Source organism: Pseudorca crassidens, chromosome 2 (assembly GCF_039906515.1).
Source record: "Pseudorca crassidens isolate mPseCra1 chromosome 2, mPseCra1.hap1, whole genome shotgun sequence".
NCBI classification, from domain to species: Eukaryota; Metazoa; Chordata; class Mammalia; order Artiodactyla; family Delphinidae; genus Pseudorca; species Pseudorca crassidens.
Window position 1 is genome coordinate 114,980,140 of NC_090297.1, and position 12,108 is coordinate 114,992,247.

A 12,108-nucleotide genomic window follows, 5' to 3' on the forward strand; every position below is an offset into this window, starting at 1 on the left:
TCAAACACTTATCTAGGTGTTGCTGTGAAGGTATCTTGTAGATGTGATTAAAGTTTATAATCAGTGTACTTTAAGGAAGATTTTCCTAGTAACCTGAGTGGGCATGGTTCAATCAGTTAAAAGGCCTTAAGAGCAGAACTCAGGCTTCCCACAAGAAACTCTGCTAGGGACTGCAATTTCAGCTTGTGCCAGAGTTCCAGCCTGTCCTTCCTGATGGCCTGTCCCAAGGATTTCAGACTTTCCTAGGCAGGACCCACAATCATATAAGCCATTATGTTTCTCTAGAGGAGCCCTGACTGATATGGATTAGCTATTGGTTTTTCTCTTTTACTCATTTTTCATTACTGATTCTGTTTCTCTAGTGGAACGCTTTCTATACATTAGCTATTGGTTTTTCTGTTTTATTAATGTTTCAAAGGAATAGCTTTCATTTACTTTTTAGTTTTATCTATCATTTTTTCTGTTTCCTAAATCATTAATTTTTGTATTTATCCTTCTTAAGTCCTTCATTCTGCTTTCCATAAGATCATCTTATTGGATTTTTTAAAAGCTTCTTGAGATATATGATTAATATACTTTCATTCTTTCTTGTTTATAAGATAAATTTTGAGATGATTAATATTTCCCTGAGTAGTGCCTTAGAAGTATTTCACAAGTTATTACAATGGAGTTCTAACATTGCTATTGAATTTCTAAATATTTTGCAATTTGGGGTTTAGATATTTTTTTTTAGTTGTCTAGTAGAGTAGTTGAATGTTGCTTTAAGAGAGAGGCTGTTTTTTCCCACAAAATGGGAAAGATGATAATTCTTATTTCCTTAATTTATTTTTTCATTATTTAATATGTTCTTTTATTAACTTATGATTAGAAAATGTTTTTTTTTAGATTTTTTTGAATGTGGACCATTTTTTAAAGTCTTTATTGAATTTGTTACAATATTGCTTCTGGGTTTTTTATGTTTTGGTTTTCTGGCTGTGAGGCATGTGGGATCTTAGTTCCCCAACCAGGTATCGAACCTGCACCCCCTGCATTGGAAGGTGAAGTCTTAACCACTGGACCACCAGGGAAGTCCCAGAAAATGTTTTTCTATTCCCTTTATATTCTCTTAAAATTTGTTATTTTATTTATGGATTAATGTGTGGCCAAATTTTGTGACTATTCCATGGGAACTTGAATGAAAAAGGCACTTTGTTTTCAGGCTATAGAGTTAGGTATATCAATTTGATCTTATTTTTGAGATTGAAAGCTTCTATATTCTTAGATACCTTTTGTCCACTTGACAGTGAACTGAGAAAAGTGATTTAAAGTCTCCTACTCTCTATTTCTTCTCATATCTTTGATAATTTTTCATTTATAAATGTTCATACTATATTAATGAAAGTATATTTGTAAATACTCTTCTTCATTACAAATTGCACCCCTGAGTATTACAAAGGGCATTTCTTTTGTTTTTGTTTAATGCTTTTTGTCTGCTCTGAATTCACCCATGTTTGATATTCTTTTTGCTTGAATTTGCCTAATGTAACTGTTCTCACTTTTTTTTTTCCACATCTTTATTGGAGTATAATTGCTTTACAATGGTGTGTTAGTTTCTGCTTTATAACAAAGTGAATCAACTATACATATACATATATCCCCATATCTCCTCCCTCTTGCATCTCCCTCACACCCTCCTATCCCACCCCTCTAGGTGGTCACAAAGCACCGAGCTGATCTCCCTGTGCTATGTGGCTGCTTCCCACTAGCTATCTATTTTACATTTGGTAGTATATATAAGTCCATGCCACTCTCTCACTTCGTCCCAGCTTACCTTTCCCCCTCCCCGTGTCCTCAAGTCCATTCTCTATGTCTGTGTCTTTATTCCTGTCCTGCCCCTAGGTTCTTCAGAACCTTTTTTTTTTTTTTTAGATTCCATACATATGTATTAGCATACGGTATTTGTTTTTCTCTTTCTGACTTACTTCATTCTGTATGACAGACTCTAGGTCCATCCACTTCACTACAAATAACTCAGTTTCATTTCTTTTTATGGCTGAGTATGTCCTCACTTTCATTTTCAACCTTTCTGAATCACTTTTAGAATTGATTATTGGCTTGTGATTTAATCTAATCCTTTAAAATAAGTTTGGTCTATTTAAATTTATTGACATAATTTGTGTTTTTATTCTGCAATTATATTATTTATATTTGAACATATGTGCTACCAAAGCAAGCACTATTATACATTAAAACTGTTTTGTTTTGTTTTGTTTTTCACTTAATATATAGTCTATGTTTCATTCCTTTGTTTTGGATGTATTTTTTGTGATAATTTAAACATTTTGTTATTTTTTGTTCTAGTGGTTCTCTTTATAACTATTCTTCATATAATACCCTTAAAACTATCTTTTTAGGGAGTACATAATAGTTACCATGAAGTGTATTTCCTTTTCATCCCTTTTAGTTCCTTCTCCTCCACTATCCAATTTTAGTTTATTGCATTATATTTGTATTCAAGTATACTAATACCTGTAATACTTGACATTTCTATTTTATATTACATCTTTTGATTTCCAGCTACAAAAGATGAGGGAATCAGTATATCCGTACTACCTCCTACTTTCTACTTTTTTCTCCCTATTGTAATACTCATGTATTACATATGTAATTACATCACTTAAAATCTATTGTGTGTCAAAGCACATAACATTTACAATCTCTTCTGGCCCCTTAATTGTCATGGTTGTTAAATTCTAAGTGTTCAACTAAATTATCCTTGCCATTCTCTTTGCTGTACATTTTCTTGTCATTTCTTACTTAGTTGGTTATGTTTACCCACCTGTAGATTTTTAAAGAAGGGCTCGTGAATTCTTTTAATTTTTTCACATTAAAAATATAAAAGCAAAAGACAAAAAGATTTTTTTGAATTTGTATTTAAACAATAATTTGTATGGAGGCAATTTTTTAGGTCAGATTTTCTTAAAGAATTTTGCAGGCACTGTTCTACTGTGTCATTGTACATGGCTCTAGAGAAATCTGATGTTGGCCTGATTTTTCTTTCTGTCAGAAGTGATTTGACATTTTTGCATGTCTTCCAAAATATCTTTATTATTTCAATTTTCTTCTTCTGGGATTCCAATTATGTGTATTTTGGATCTCCTTTACCTAATTCCATATATATTATTTTTCCCTTTCCCTAATTAATGTTTGACTGTATTTCCATTTCATTTTGATTTTTTTTCCTGATTTCTATACTTGGTATCCCTTTCCAAGTCCTCATCAGTGTCCTCAGCCCTGTCTATTCTCCCTGTTCTCCTTCAAATTTCACTTTCAGTGATGTGATACATGTTTTCTTCTACTTCAGTTCTTGCTCCTCATTGCTCAGGCTTTATCTTTTCCCTGAACTCTTATATCTGCTGTGGTGTTTCCTGTTGTTTGTGGAAGCAATTTCATTTTATATTTTAACTTGGGAATAATTTTCATTTCTTCTATAAAGATGTTTTGCTGAGATCTGTTCATCATATTCCAATTGTTTTCAGTTCCTTCAATGATCTCATTTTCTTGTTGTATTGTACTAGAGATCCTGTAATGATTCCTTTTCTACCTACTTATCTTTGACTGAGGCTTTTTTTTTCTGAACATAGACTGTGTTCCATGCTACCTGAAGTCTTCTTTATGATCTTTGGCTTTGGTTATACTGTTTATCAATTGCTTCTCTCAGCCAATTAAGATAGATGGCTGTAAAATTCTTCAGTGAAAAATCTACCCTTTTCCTGACTCATATACCACTGAAACTGAATGTTTCCACATACGGCTTGTTACATGATTTCTCACTTAATCCCACTTTCTCAGGTTCTGGCAACAAACTGGGTCCAGAAAAGCTTCTCCTACCAGTCTGTTTGCTATATTTACCATTAATGAAAATGAAAAATTTACTTTTTACCTCCATATGTACTCTCAAATTTAGGAAGTACTCCTTGCTGGAAAACTCTCCCTGTTTGCTTGTTTACAACCCTGCTTGATTTTCTCTGCTTTTTAGAAGCCATTCCACTTACTTTCTGATTTGACATTTTTAGCTGTTTCCTAATTTTTCCAAATATATAAAATTATATTTTGATTCTAATTCCTCTCTTTGCTATTACATCATTCACAAGAAGAGAAAGAAAAGGTCAACATTATGCTAACAACTTCAAGCTGAACTCTCTTTAATGATTACAAATATACTTGGCTCAGCATCCAGTCAACAAAGAACTAAGACAAAAACAAATATTCCAAGACACCAAAGTATCACAAGAAGGCAATTGTTTTTTTGTTAATGTCTTTGCTTGGGAGTCATTAGATCATGTGGGTTATGTAAATTCAGACTGCAAATCATTGTGATGTGCAGGCCTGGGGTGTCAATTTTTAGGGGATTCATTTTTCACCTAAAGCCTAGGTATATATCTATTTCCTTGCCACTTCCTTATTTTGGTAATGAGTAGCATTTGTCCTAATCCTCCTTTCCCTTAACATGCAGTTCACCAAGGGTCCTAGATTTATACAGAAGCCTCCATCCTACCTCTTCATCTCCCAAAGTGTATTTTCCTTTACCTATACAGGTGTTAAAGCCCAAACGAACCTCCTGGAGTTCTCACTACTTTAAGGGCAGGAACTAGGCAAGGTTCTCAGGTCCTAGACAGTATATAGTCAGGCAAGAAAAGGAAATCAAAGGCATCCAGATTAATTAACCAAAATAATTCCTAGAGCAGTGGTTCCCAACCCCTTGTTAGGAACCAGGCCGCCCAGCAGGAGGTGAGCCTCGGGAGAAGGAGCAAAGCTTCACCTGCTGCTCCCCATCACTCCCCATTGCTCGCACTACCACCTGAACCATACCCACCCCATCCATGGAAAAACTGTCTTCCACAAAACCAGTCCCAGGGGGACTTCTGTCCTAGAGAATAGATCTACAGTAATGAATTTTCCTCTCCCCTAATAATGAATAGCTATTAAGTGCTTTGGCATTCACCTGAGACCTGCCCTCCAATCAAATGAAGGATCTGCATAGGGAAGGCTCCTATCTCAAATCTTTGAGCATAGAGAAAAGCTGAGGATGGCCTGGTATAATTCCAGACCTCCACAATAGGCAAGACTTTTTAAAAAAAAAAAAAAACACACAACAGCCAGCCAAACCCAGGAGTAAAACAGATTAATATTTTCTACCACCAATGTAAAGATTTCCTCACGTGGTCATCAGCATGGGTCCTCAGTGGTTTTCCTCTTCCTGTCCGTGTATACTACAAGGTATCCTACCCCTCGGCCATATTAAGACCTCCCATTTGGAGGGAGTACCTTGGGGAAAGGCATGTCATGGGGAATTCAGGCCAGAAAACTCTGCCAAGCCTATAGGTGAAGAAAAGTATTTCAAACCTATACTACTATATCCAAATTATCAACCAGATGTAAGGGCAAAGCAAAGACTTTCTGGAACATGCGAAGATGGAGAACATTTACTGCTCATGTACCATTTCTTAAAAGAAAAAATTATTCTAGATTATTTTTCAGCAAAACAAAAACTTCAGGAAATCATAATATACTGCCAGTTTCCAGTAATAGCAGGCAAAATTACTCAGAAAACAACTAAAACACTAGATAAAACCTTTTTTAAGAAACCTTTTTACCTAAAAAGAAAAAGAGAATAAGCAAAAAAATAAATACAAAACCAAATTGAAGGTAAAATAGAAACCCAAGGAGATAAGTGAACATGGAAATCTGCTTTGGCCCTAAGGGTATTTGCCAATCCTAGCCAATGTGAACTTTCTTTTTAGTGGTCTCAAAGGGCAGGAAAAACAGAATCAATGCTGAAGACCTGCACAAGATGGGAAATCTAATAGAAGCCTCTCCCTACAATTAACTGAGATCCTAATGGATTATATCCTTAGGACAGTGTGAACCAGAAGCAAACAAACACTTGTGCAGTCTTACTATATGGATTTACATCACTGCACACTCAGGGAATCTCAAGGCTTGAACTTAGACTATGATGATCCTAGATCAGCGGTCCCCCCAGGCATCTAAAACGCAAATGCAAATCCTCTCTGGAGGAAGAGATATTCATTCTATATATCAAATCATTCATATTAATAATATTTTTAATTTACAGTGAGAATAACATAGTCAAGTAACTCAGGCACATGGGAAAACAAACTCTGTGAGCAAGTACCAGAAAAACAAACATCAGAAAATTACCCACAAAGCTTCGTATATTGACATTATCAGACACATTAGAAAATTACTATGCTTGCTAGGTTAAAAGAAATTGAAAAGCAAGCTTGAAAATATCTGCTCTGAGAACAGGAAAAACTAGCACTACATATTTGAAAAAGAACCAAATAGAAATTCTAGAGCTGAAAAATAACTGAAAACAAGACTGCAATGGATCTGTTTAAGAAATAGACAACTTTATAAGATAAATTATAAGAAATAACCAGAATGCAGCACAAAGCAATTAAAAAGGTAGCAATGTCCTAAAACAAATAGGCTAACAGTCATTTCTTCAGCAAAGATGGGTCAATTTGGGATTAGTAGAGAAATGCAATTCAGGATCTGCAACAACAGCAAGTCACATGCAAGTCCCCACACAGCAAGGGAAGGAGAATGCTTTTATGGAGGGAAAAGGAAGTTGGGAGGGCTAAAGAAAATCAAGAGTCCATGGCTTTTCATTAGCAGAGTTGTTGCCAGGAAAGAAGAGGAGTCTTCCTTCCTGTGGGCCTCTGCTATCACCACCGGGCATGAGAGCTGCCCCTTCTGTTCTCCCACCTCTACTTACTTAAGGTTTCTCCTTATTATCTTTTTACAGTAGAAATCATAAAAAAGACAGAAAATAGAGCAATGCAGGGTAACCTACAGTTAATCAGATACTCAGAAGAAAAAGAAAGGCAACAGAGTACAGACAGTATTCAAAAGGATAATGGTTGACACTTTTCTAGAACCAAAGAAAGACACCAATCCAGACATTTAAGAAGACCAAAGCTCTCTAGTAGAATAAATAAGAAATTCACATCTAGATATACAATTATGTAACTGCAGAAAACAAAGGACACAGAAAAATCTTAAAAGAGCCAGACACCCTCCCCAACAAAAAAAGTACCCTCTAAATAGTTTTAAAGAAAAGCTTCAAAAGAGCAACTGCCAACCTAAAATTCTATACCCAGTGAAAACTCTCAAGAATGAAAGATAGTATAAGTAATAAAGAAAATGTGAGATGCCACAATGCATCTACCAAATTGACAAAAACTAAAATCTAAGATAATGCCATGTTTCAACAAAGATGTGCAACAATTTGAGCTCTCAGAAATCTTTTAGTACTGAGAGTATAAATTAATATCATCCCCTTGTAAAACTATTTCCCATTTTCTAGCAAACCTAAAGATATGCATTTATTATAACTTAACTATACCACTCTTAGGTGTATGCCACCAAAAAATGCTTTATCTATGGTGGTATAATAAGGATATATTGTCTTTGTCCCTGGTTTCTAGCACAGAGGTTCAAAAATCCTTGAAGTGAGTGATAAGAGTGTCTTTGTTATGCTAATGAGATGACTCATGGTGGGCCCCCACCTAACTTCAAGACCAGTGCTGGTCACCAGGAAAACCAAGCACACCATTAGAAAGTTAGGACTTTAAGCCTCCTAACCTGTAGGTAGAAGAGGGGAGCTGGAGATTTAGTTCAATGGTTTAATCAATCATACCTATATAACAAAACCCCAATAAAAACACTGGATACTGAGGTGCAGTGGAACTTTCTGGTTAGTCAACACATCGATGTGCTGGGAGGGTGATGAATCCAGATTCCATAATGAGAAGGCTTGGAGCTCTGATGTCCCCCCACAAACACACCATACTTTGCCCTGTGCATCTCTTTGGCTTTGTCTAATCTGTATTCCTTACAATAACACTATAATCATAAGTATTGTGTTTTCAATGAGTACTATGAGTCACTCTAGCAAATTATCAAATCTGAGAAGGTCATGGGGACTCCCAAATGTACAGCCAGTCAGTCAGAAATGTAGACTGCCCCCAAGACTTGCAGTGGGTATCTAAAGTGAGGCCAGTCTTTCGAAGGACTGAATTCCTGTGGAACCTGAAGTGAACTCCAGGTGGTCAGAATCACAATTTTGCTGAGGTCCACCACAGTTAGGATAGAAACCAAACATTTTGAAACTCCCAGCTGGCCAATGTCCCTGAGATTTGCAGGTGGCATCTGAAGTGGAGACTATCTTACAAAGGACTATGCCTTTAATTTGGGGGGTCTGCACCAGCTCTGGATAGTTAGGGTCAAAATTGAATTGAATTGTAGAATATCCAGCTGGTTTCCGAGAACTGGTGTCAGAACATGCCTGTATACTGTATACTAGCATACACTAGTGTGCTCATAACAGCACTGTTTAGAGTATCCCCAAACCAGAAATGGCTCAAATATCCATCAACACTATAATTGATAGTAAACTGTGGAATATATGTATGAATTACAGCTACATACCACAAAAATAGGTGAATATTAAAGACATGATATTGAAAAAAATAAGCCAGGTACAAAATAACATATACTATATAGTTCCAAACATAAAACTTCAAAAACAGGCAAAGCTAAATTAACTATTGTTTGTGATGCAAACAACAGATAGTAAACAGTAAAACTATAAAGTAAAGCAAAGAAATGATTACCATACAAATCAGGAGAGTGTTTTTTTTTTCCTATTAGGAAGGGACTATGTTGTGATTGTCAAAGGACACATATGCACATTCAGGGGTGCTAGAAATATTCTATTTGTTAACCTGGGTAATGATTTTCACTTTATTTCACAGTTTATGTATTTTTTTCTGAATGTATGCTATATTTCATTATTTTTTAAAGTTTTTAAAAAGTAGAAGTAGTGATTAGGAAAAAAACTATGAAACCCATAGGCAGGTATATATAATTGCTGAGAATGTGGCAGTGAACTATTCAGTAAAAAGGATTTTGTTAAAAAGCAGAAATTTAATGTAAAATAATGCAGAACTTAAATTAGTTTAAAAATGTAAGTTGAGAGAAAGTAAAAGGATGCTTTAAAAGATCTTGCTTAGATGCAAAAGATTATACAAACAGATAATATCATGACATGTATAAAAATGTAGATTATTTGCTAAAATAATACCTTGCAGAATAGAAACAAAGTTTTGACTTCCAGACTAGAGCATTAATTCTTAATGTTTAATCTTAAAATCATCTGCTACAGAACCACTTGTGATATGTTTAAAATGCAGATTCCTAGGCAGCATACCCTTGCATGTACAGAATCATAATCTCTGAAGGGTCCAGGCATCTGCATTTAAGAAGTACTCTAGGTGATTTTAACTACTCACACTAGCATAACAGAACTACTGTACTAAGAGGAAATGGCAGGGGAGAAAAAAGGAAAGTAAAACTAAACAAAAAAAATTTGGTAATGTCAGCAAAAGGGGGGACTACACAATAGTTACAAGAGAGCATTGTTAATAGCAAATATAAAATAGGGTGGTAAGACTAAACACAAATTTATCAATAATTACAGCAAATGTGAATGGGTTAAATTCCCCTAGAAAAAGATTAAGTCTCTAAAATTAGGTTTAAAAAAACTGTTAGTCCAGATATATGCTACTTATAAAAGACACCCTTAAAAACACACAGAAATACAATAGTGGGCTAAGGGCACAAAATCAAGATGGCAGAGTTCACGTCTCCTCACAAGTAGGTCATCTACTAGGTGCTGGTGGGGGACCTCGGACACCTAAAGGGATGAGAGGAATCCCCACGCGACCAGGTAGGATATGGGAGGGAAGGGGGGGAAGAAAAGTGGAGGTGGTACAGGACAGGGGCCCCTGAGGCGGGGGCTGGGGGAAGGGAGAGGTTCCCACACTCAGAGGGGCCCACTCAGGGCACGGGTATTGGTGGGGTGGGAGAGGGAACTTCAGGGAATCGGGGGATCAGAGGGGAACATGGCCAGCATCTCCCCAACTGCCTTGGGTCCAAGAGAGCCTGCTGGGGTGCTGGGCCTGAGCTCCCACTCCAGAGGCCCCTCCGGCCACATGGGACACAGGCCTGAGCCCTGCCCCCACGCCAAGGCCTTTTCTGGCCACACAGATTCTGGACCTAAGCCCCCCCACAAGGCCTCTTCTGGCCACATGGGTACTTGGTCAAAGCCCTCTCCCCATAGGCCTTTTCTGGCTGCATGGGTCCTGGGTCTAAGCCCCCCATCCCCAACCACTAAGGCCTCTTCAAGCCAACAGAAGTCCTAGGCCTAAGTCCCTCCCCCATACCCCCCAAGGCCTCTTCCAGCCTTTTTTTTTTATTATTCTTATCTTTTAATTTTCATTTTATTTATTTATATTTTTGCTGTTGTGTTTCTGTTTTTCTTTCTTGTGGTGGTTTCATTTTTTATTTTTTCTAATATATTTTTTATTTTTCTAATTTTACTTTATTTTTTATTCTTTTTTATTGTTCTGCTCTTTTTTGGTTGTTGTCTTTTTTTTTTTTCTTTGCAGCATTACATGGCTTGCCAGGTCTTGGTTTCCAGGCTGGGGGTCAGGCCTGAGCTCCCATGGTGGCAGCACCAAGCCCAAACCGCTGGAAGAACAGAGAAACTCAGACATGAGGGAAAATTAATCAGTGTGAACTCTCCTGGAGGTCCTCATCTTGGCACCAAGACCCAGCTCCACCCAAATGCCTGCAAACTCCAGTGCTGGATGCCTCAGGCCAAACAACCCGTAAGACAAGAACACAGCCCATCAAAAGAAAAATGAGGTGACAAAAAAATGTTACAGACAAAGGAGCAAGGTAAAAACCTACGAGACCAAATAATGAAGAGGAAATAGGCAACCTACCTGAAAAAGAATTCAGAGTAATGATAGTAAAGATGATCCAGAATCTCAGAAATAGAATGGAGGCACGGATAGACAAAATACAAGAAATGTTTAACAAGGACATAGAAAAACAAAAGAACAAACAATCAGCAATGAACAACACAATAACTGAAATGAAAAATACACTAAAAGGAATCAATAGCAGAATAACTGAGGTAGAAGAACGTATAAGTGAGCTGGAAGATAGAATGGTGGAAATAAATGCCAAAGAGCAGAATAAAGAAAAAAGAATAGGACTTCCCTCATGGTGCAGTGGTTAACAATCTGCCTGCCAAAGCAGGGGACACAGGTTTGAGCCCTGGTTAGGGAAGATCCCACATGCTGTGGAGCAACTAAGTCCATGCACCACAACTACTGAGTCTTCACTCTAGAGCCCATGCCCTGAAACAAACAGAAGCCACCACAATGAGAAGCCCACTCACCACAACAAAGAGTAGCCCCTGCTCTCCACAACTATAGAAAGCCCCACACAGCAACAAAGACCCAATACAGCCAAAAATAAATTAATTAATTTAAAAAAAAATAAAAGAACAATCCACCTGCCAATGCAGGGGACACAGGTTTGATCCCTGGTCCAGGAAGATCCCACGTGCCACGGAGCAATTAAGCCCATGCACCACAACTACTGAGCCTGCACTTTAGAGCCCACGAGCCAAAACTACTGAAGTCCACACAACTAAAGCCCATGCTCCGCAACCAGAGAAGCCACAACAATGAGAAGCCGCACACTGCAACAAAGAGTAGCCTCTGCTAGCTTCAACTAGAGAAAACCCGTGCAGAACAACAAAGACTGAACGTAACCAAAAAAAAAGAAAAAAAGAAAAAAGAATGAAAAGAATTGAGGACAGTCTCAGAGACTTCTGGGACAACATTAAACACACCAACATTCAAATTACAGGGGTCCCAGAAGAAGAAGAGAAAAAGAAAGGGTCTGAGAAAATATTTGAAGAGATTATAGTCAAAAACATCCCTCGCAAGGGAAAGGAAATAGCCAACCATATCAGGAAGTGCAGAGAGTCCCATACAGGATAAACCCAAGTAAAAATATGCTGAGACACATATTAATCATACTAACAAATACTAAATACAAAGAGAAAATATTAAAAGCAGCAAGGGTAAAGCAACAAACAACATACAAGGGAATACCCATAAGGTTATGTGCTGATTTTTCAGCAGAAACTCTGCAGGTCAGAAGGGAGTGGCAGGATAT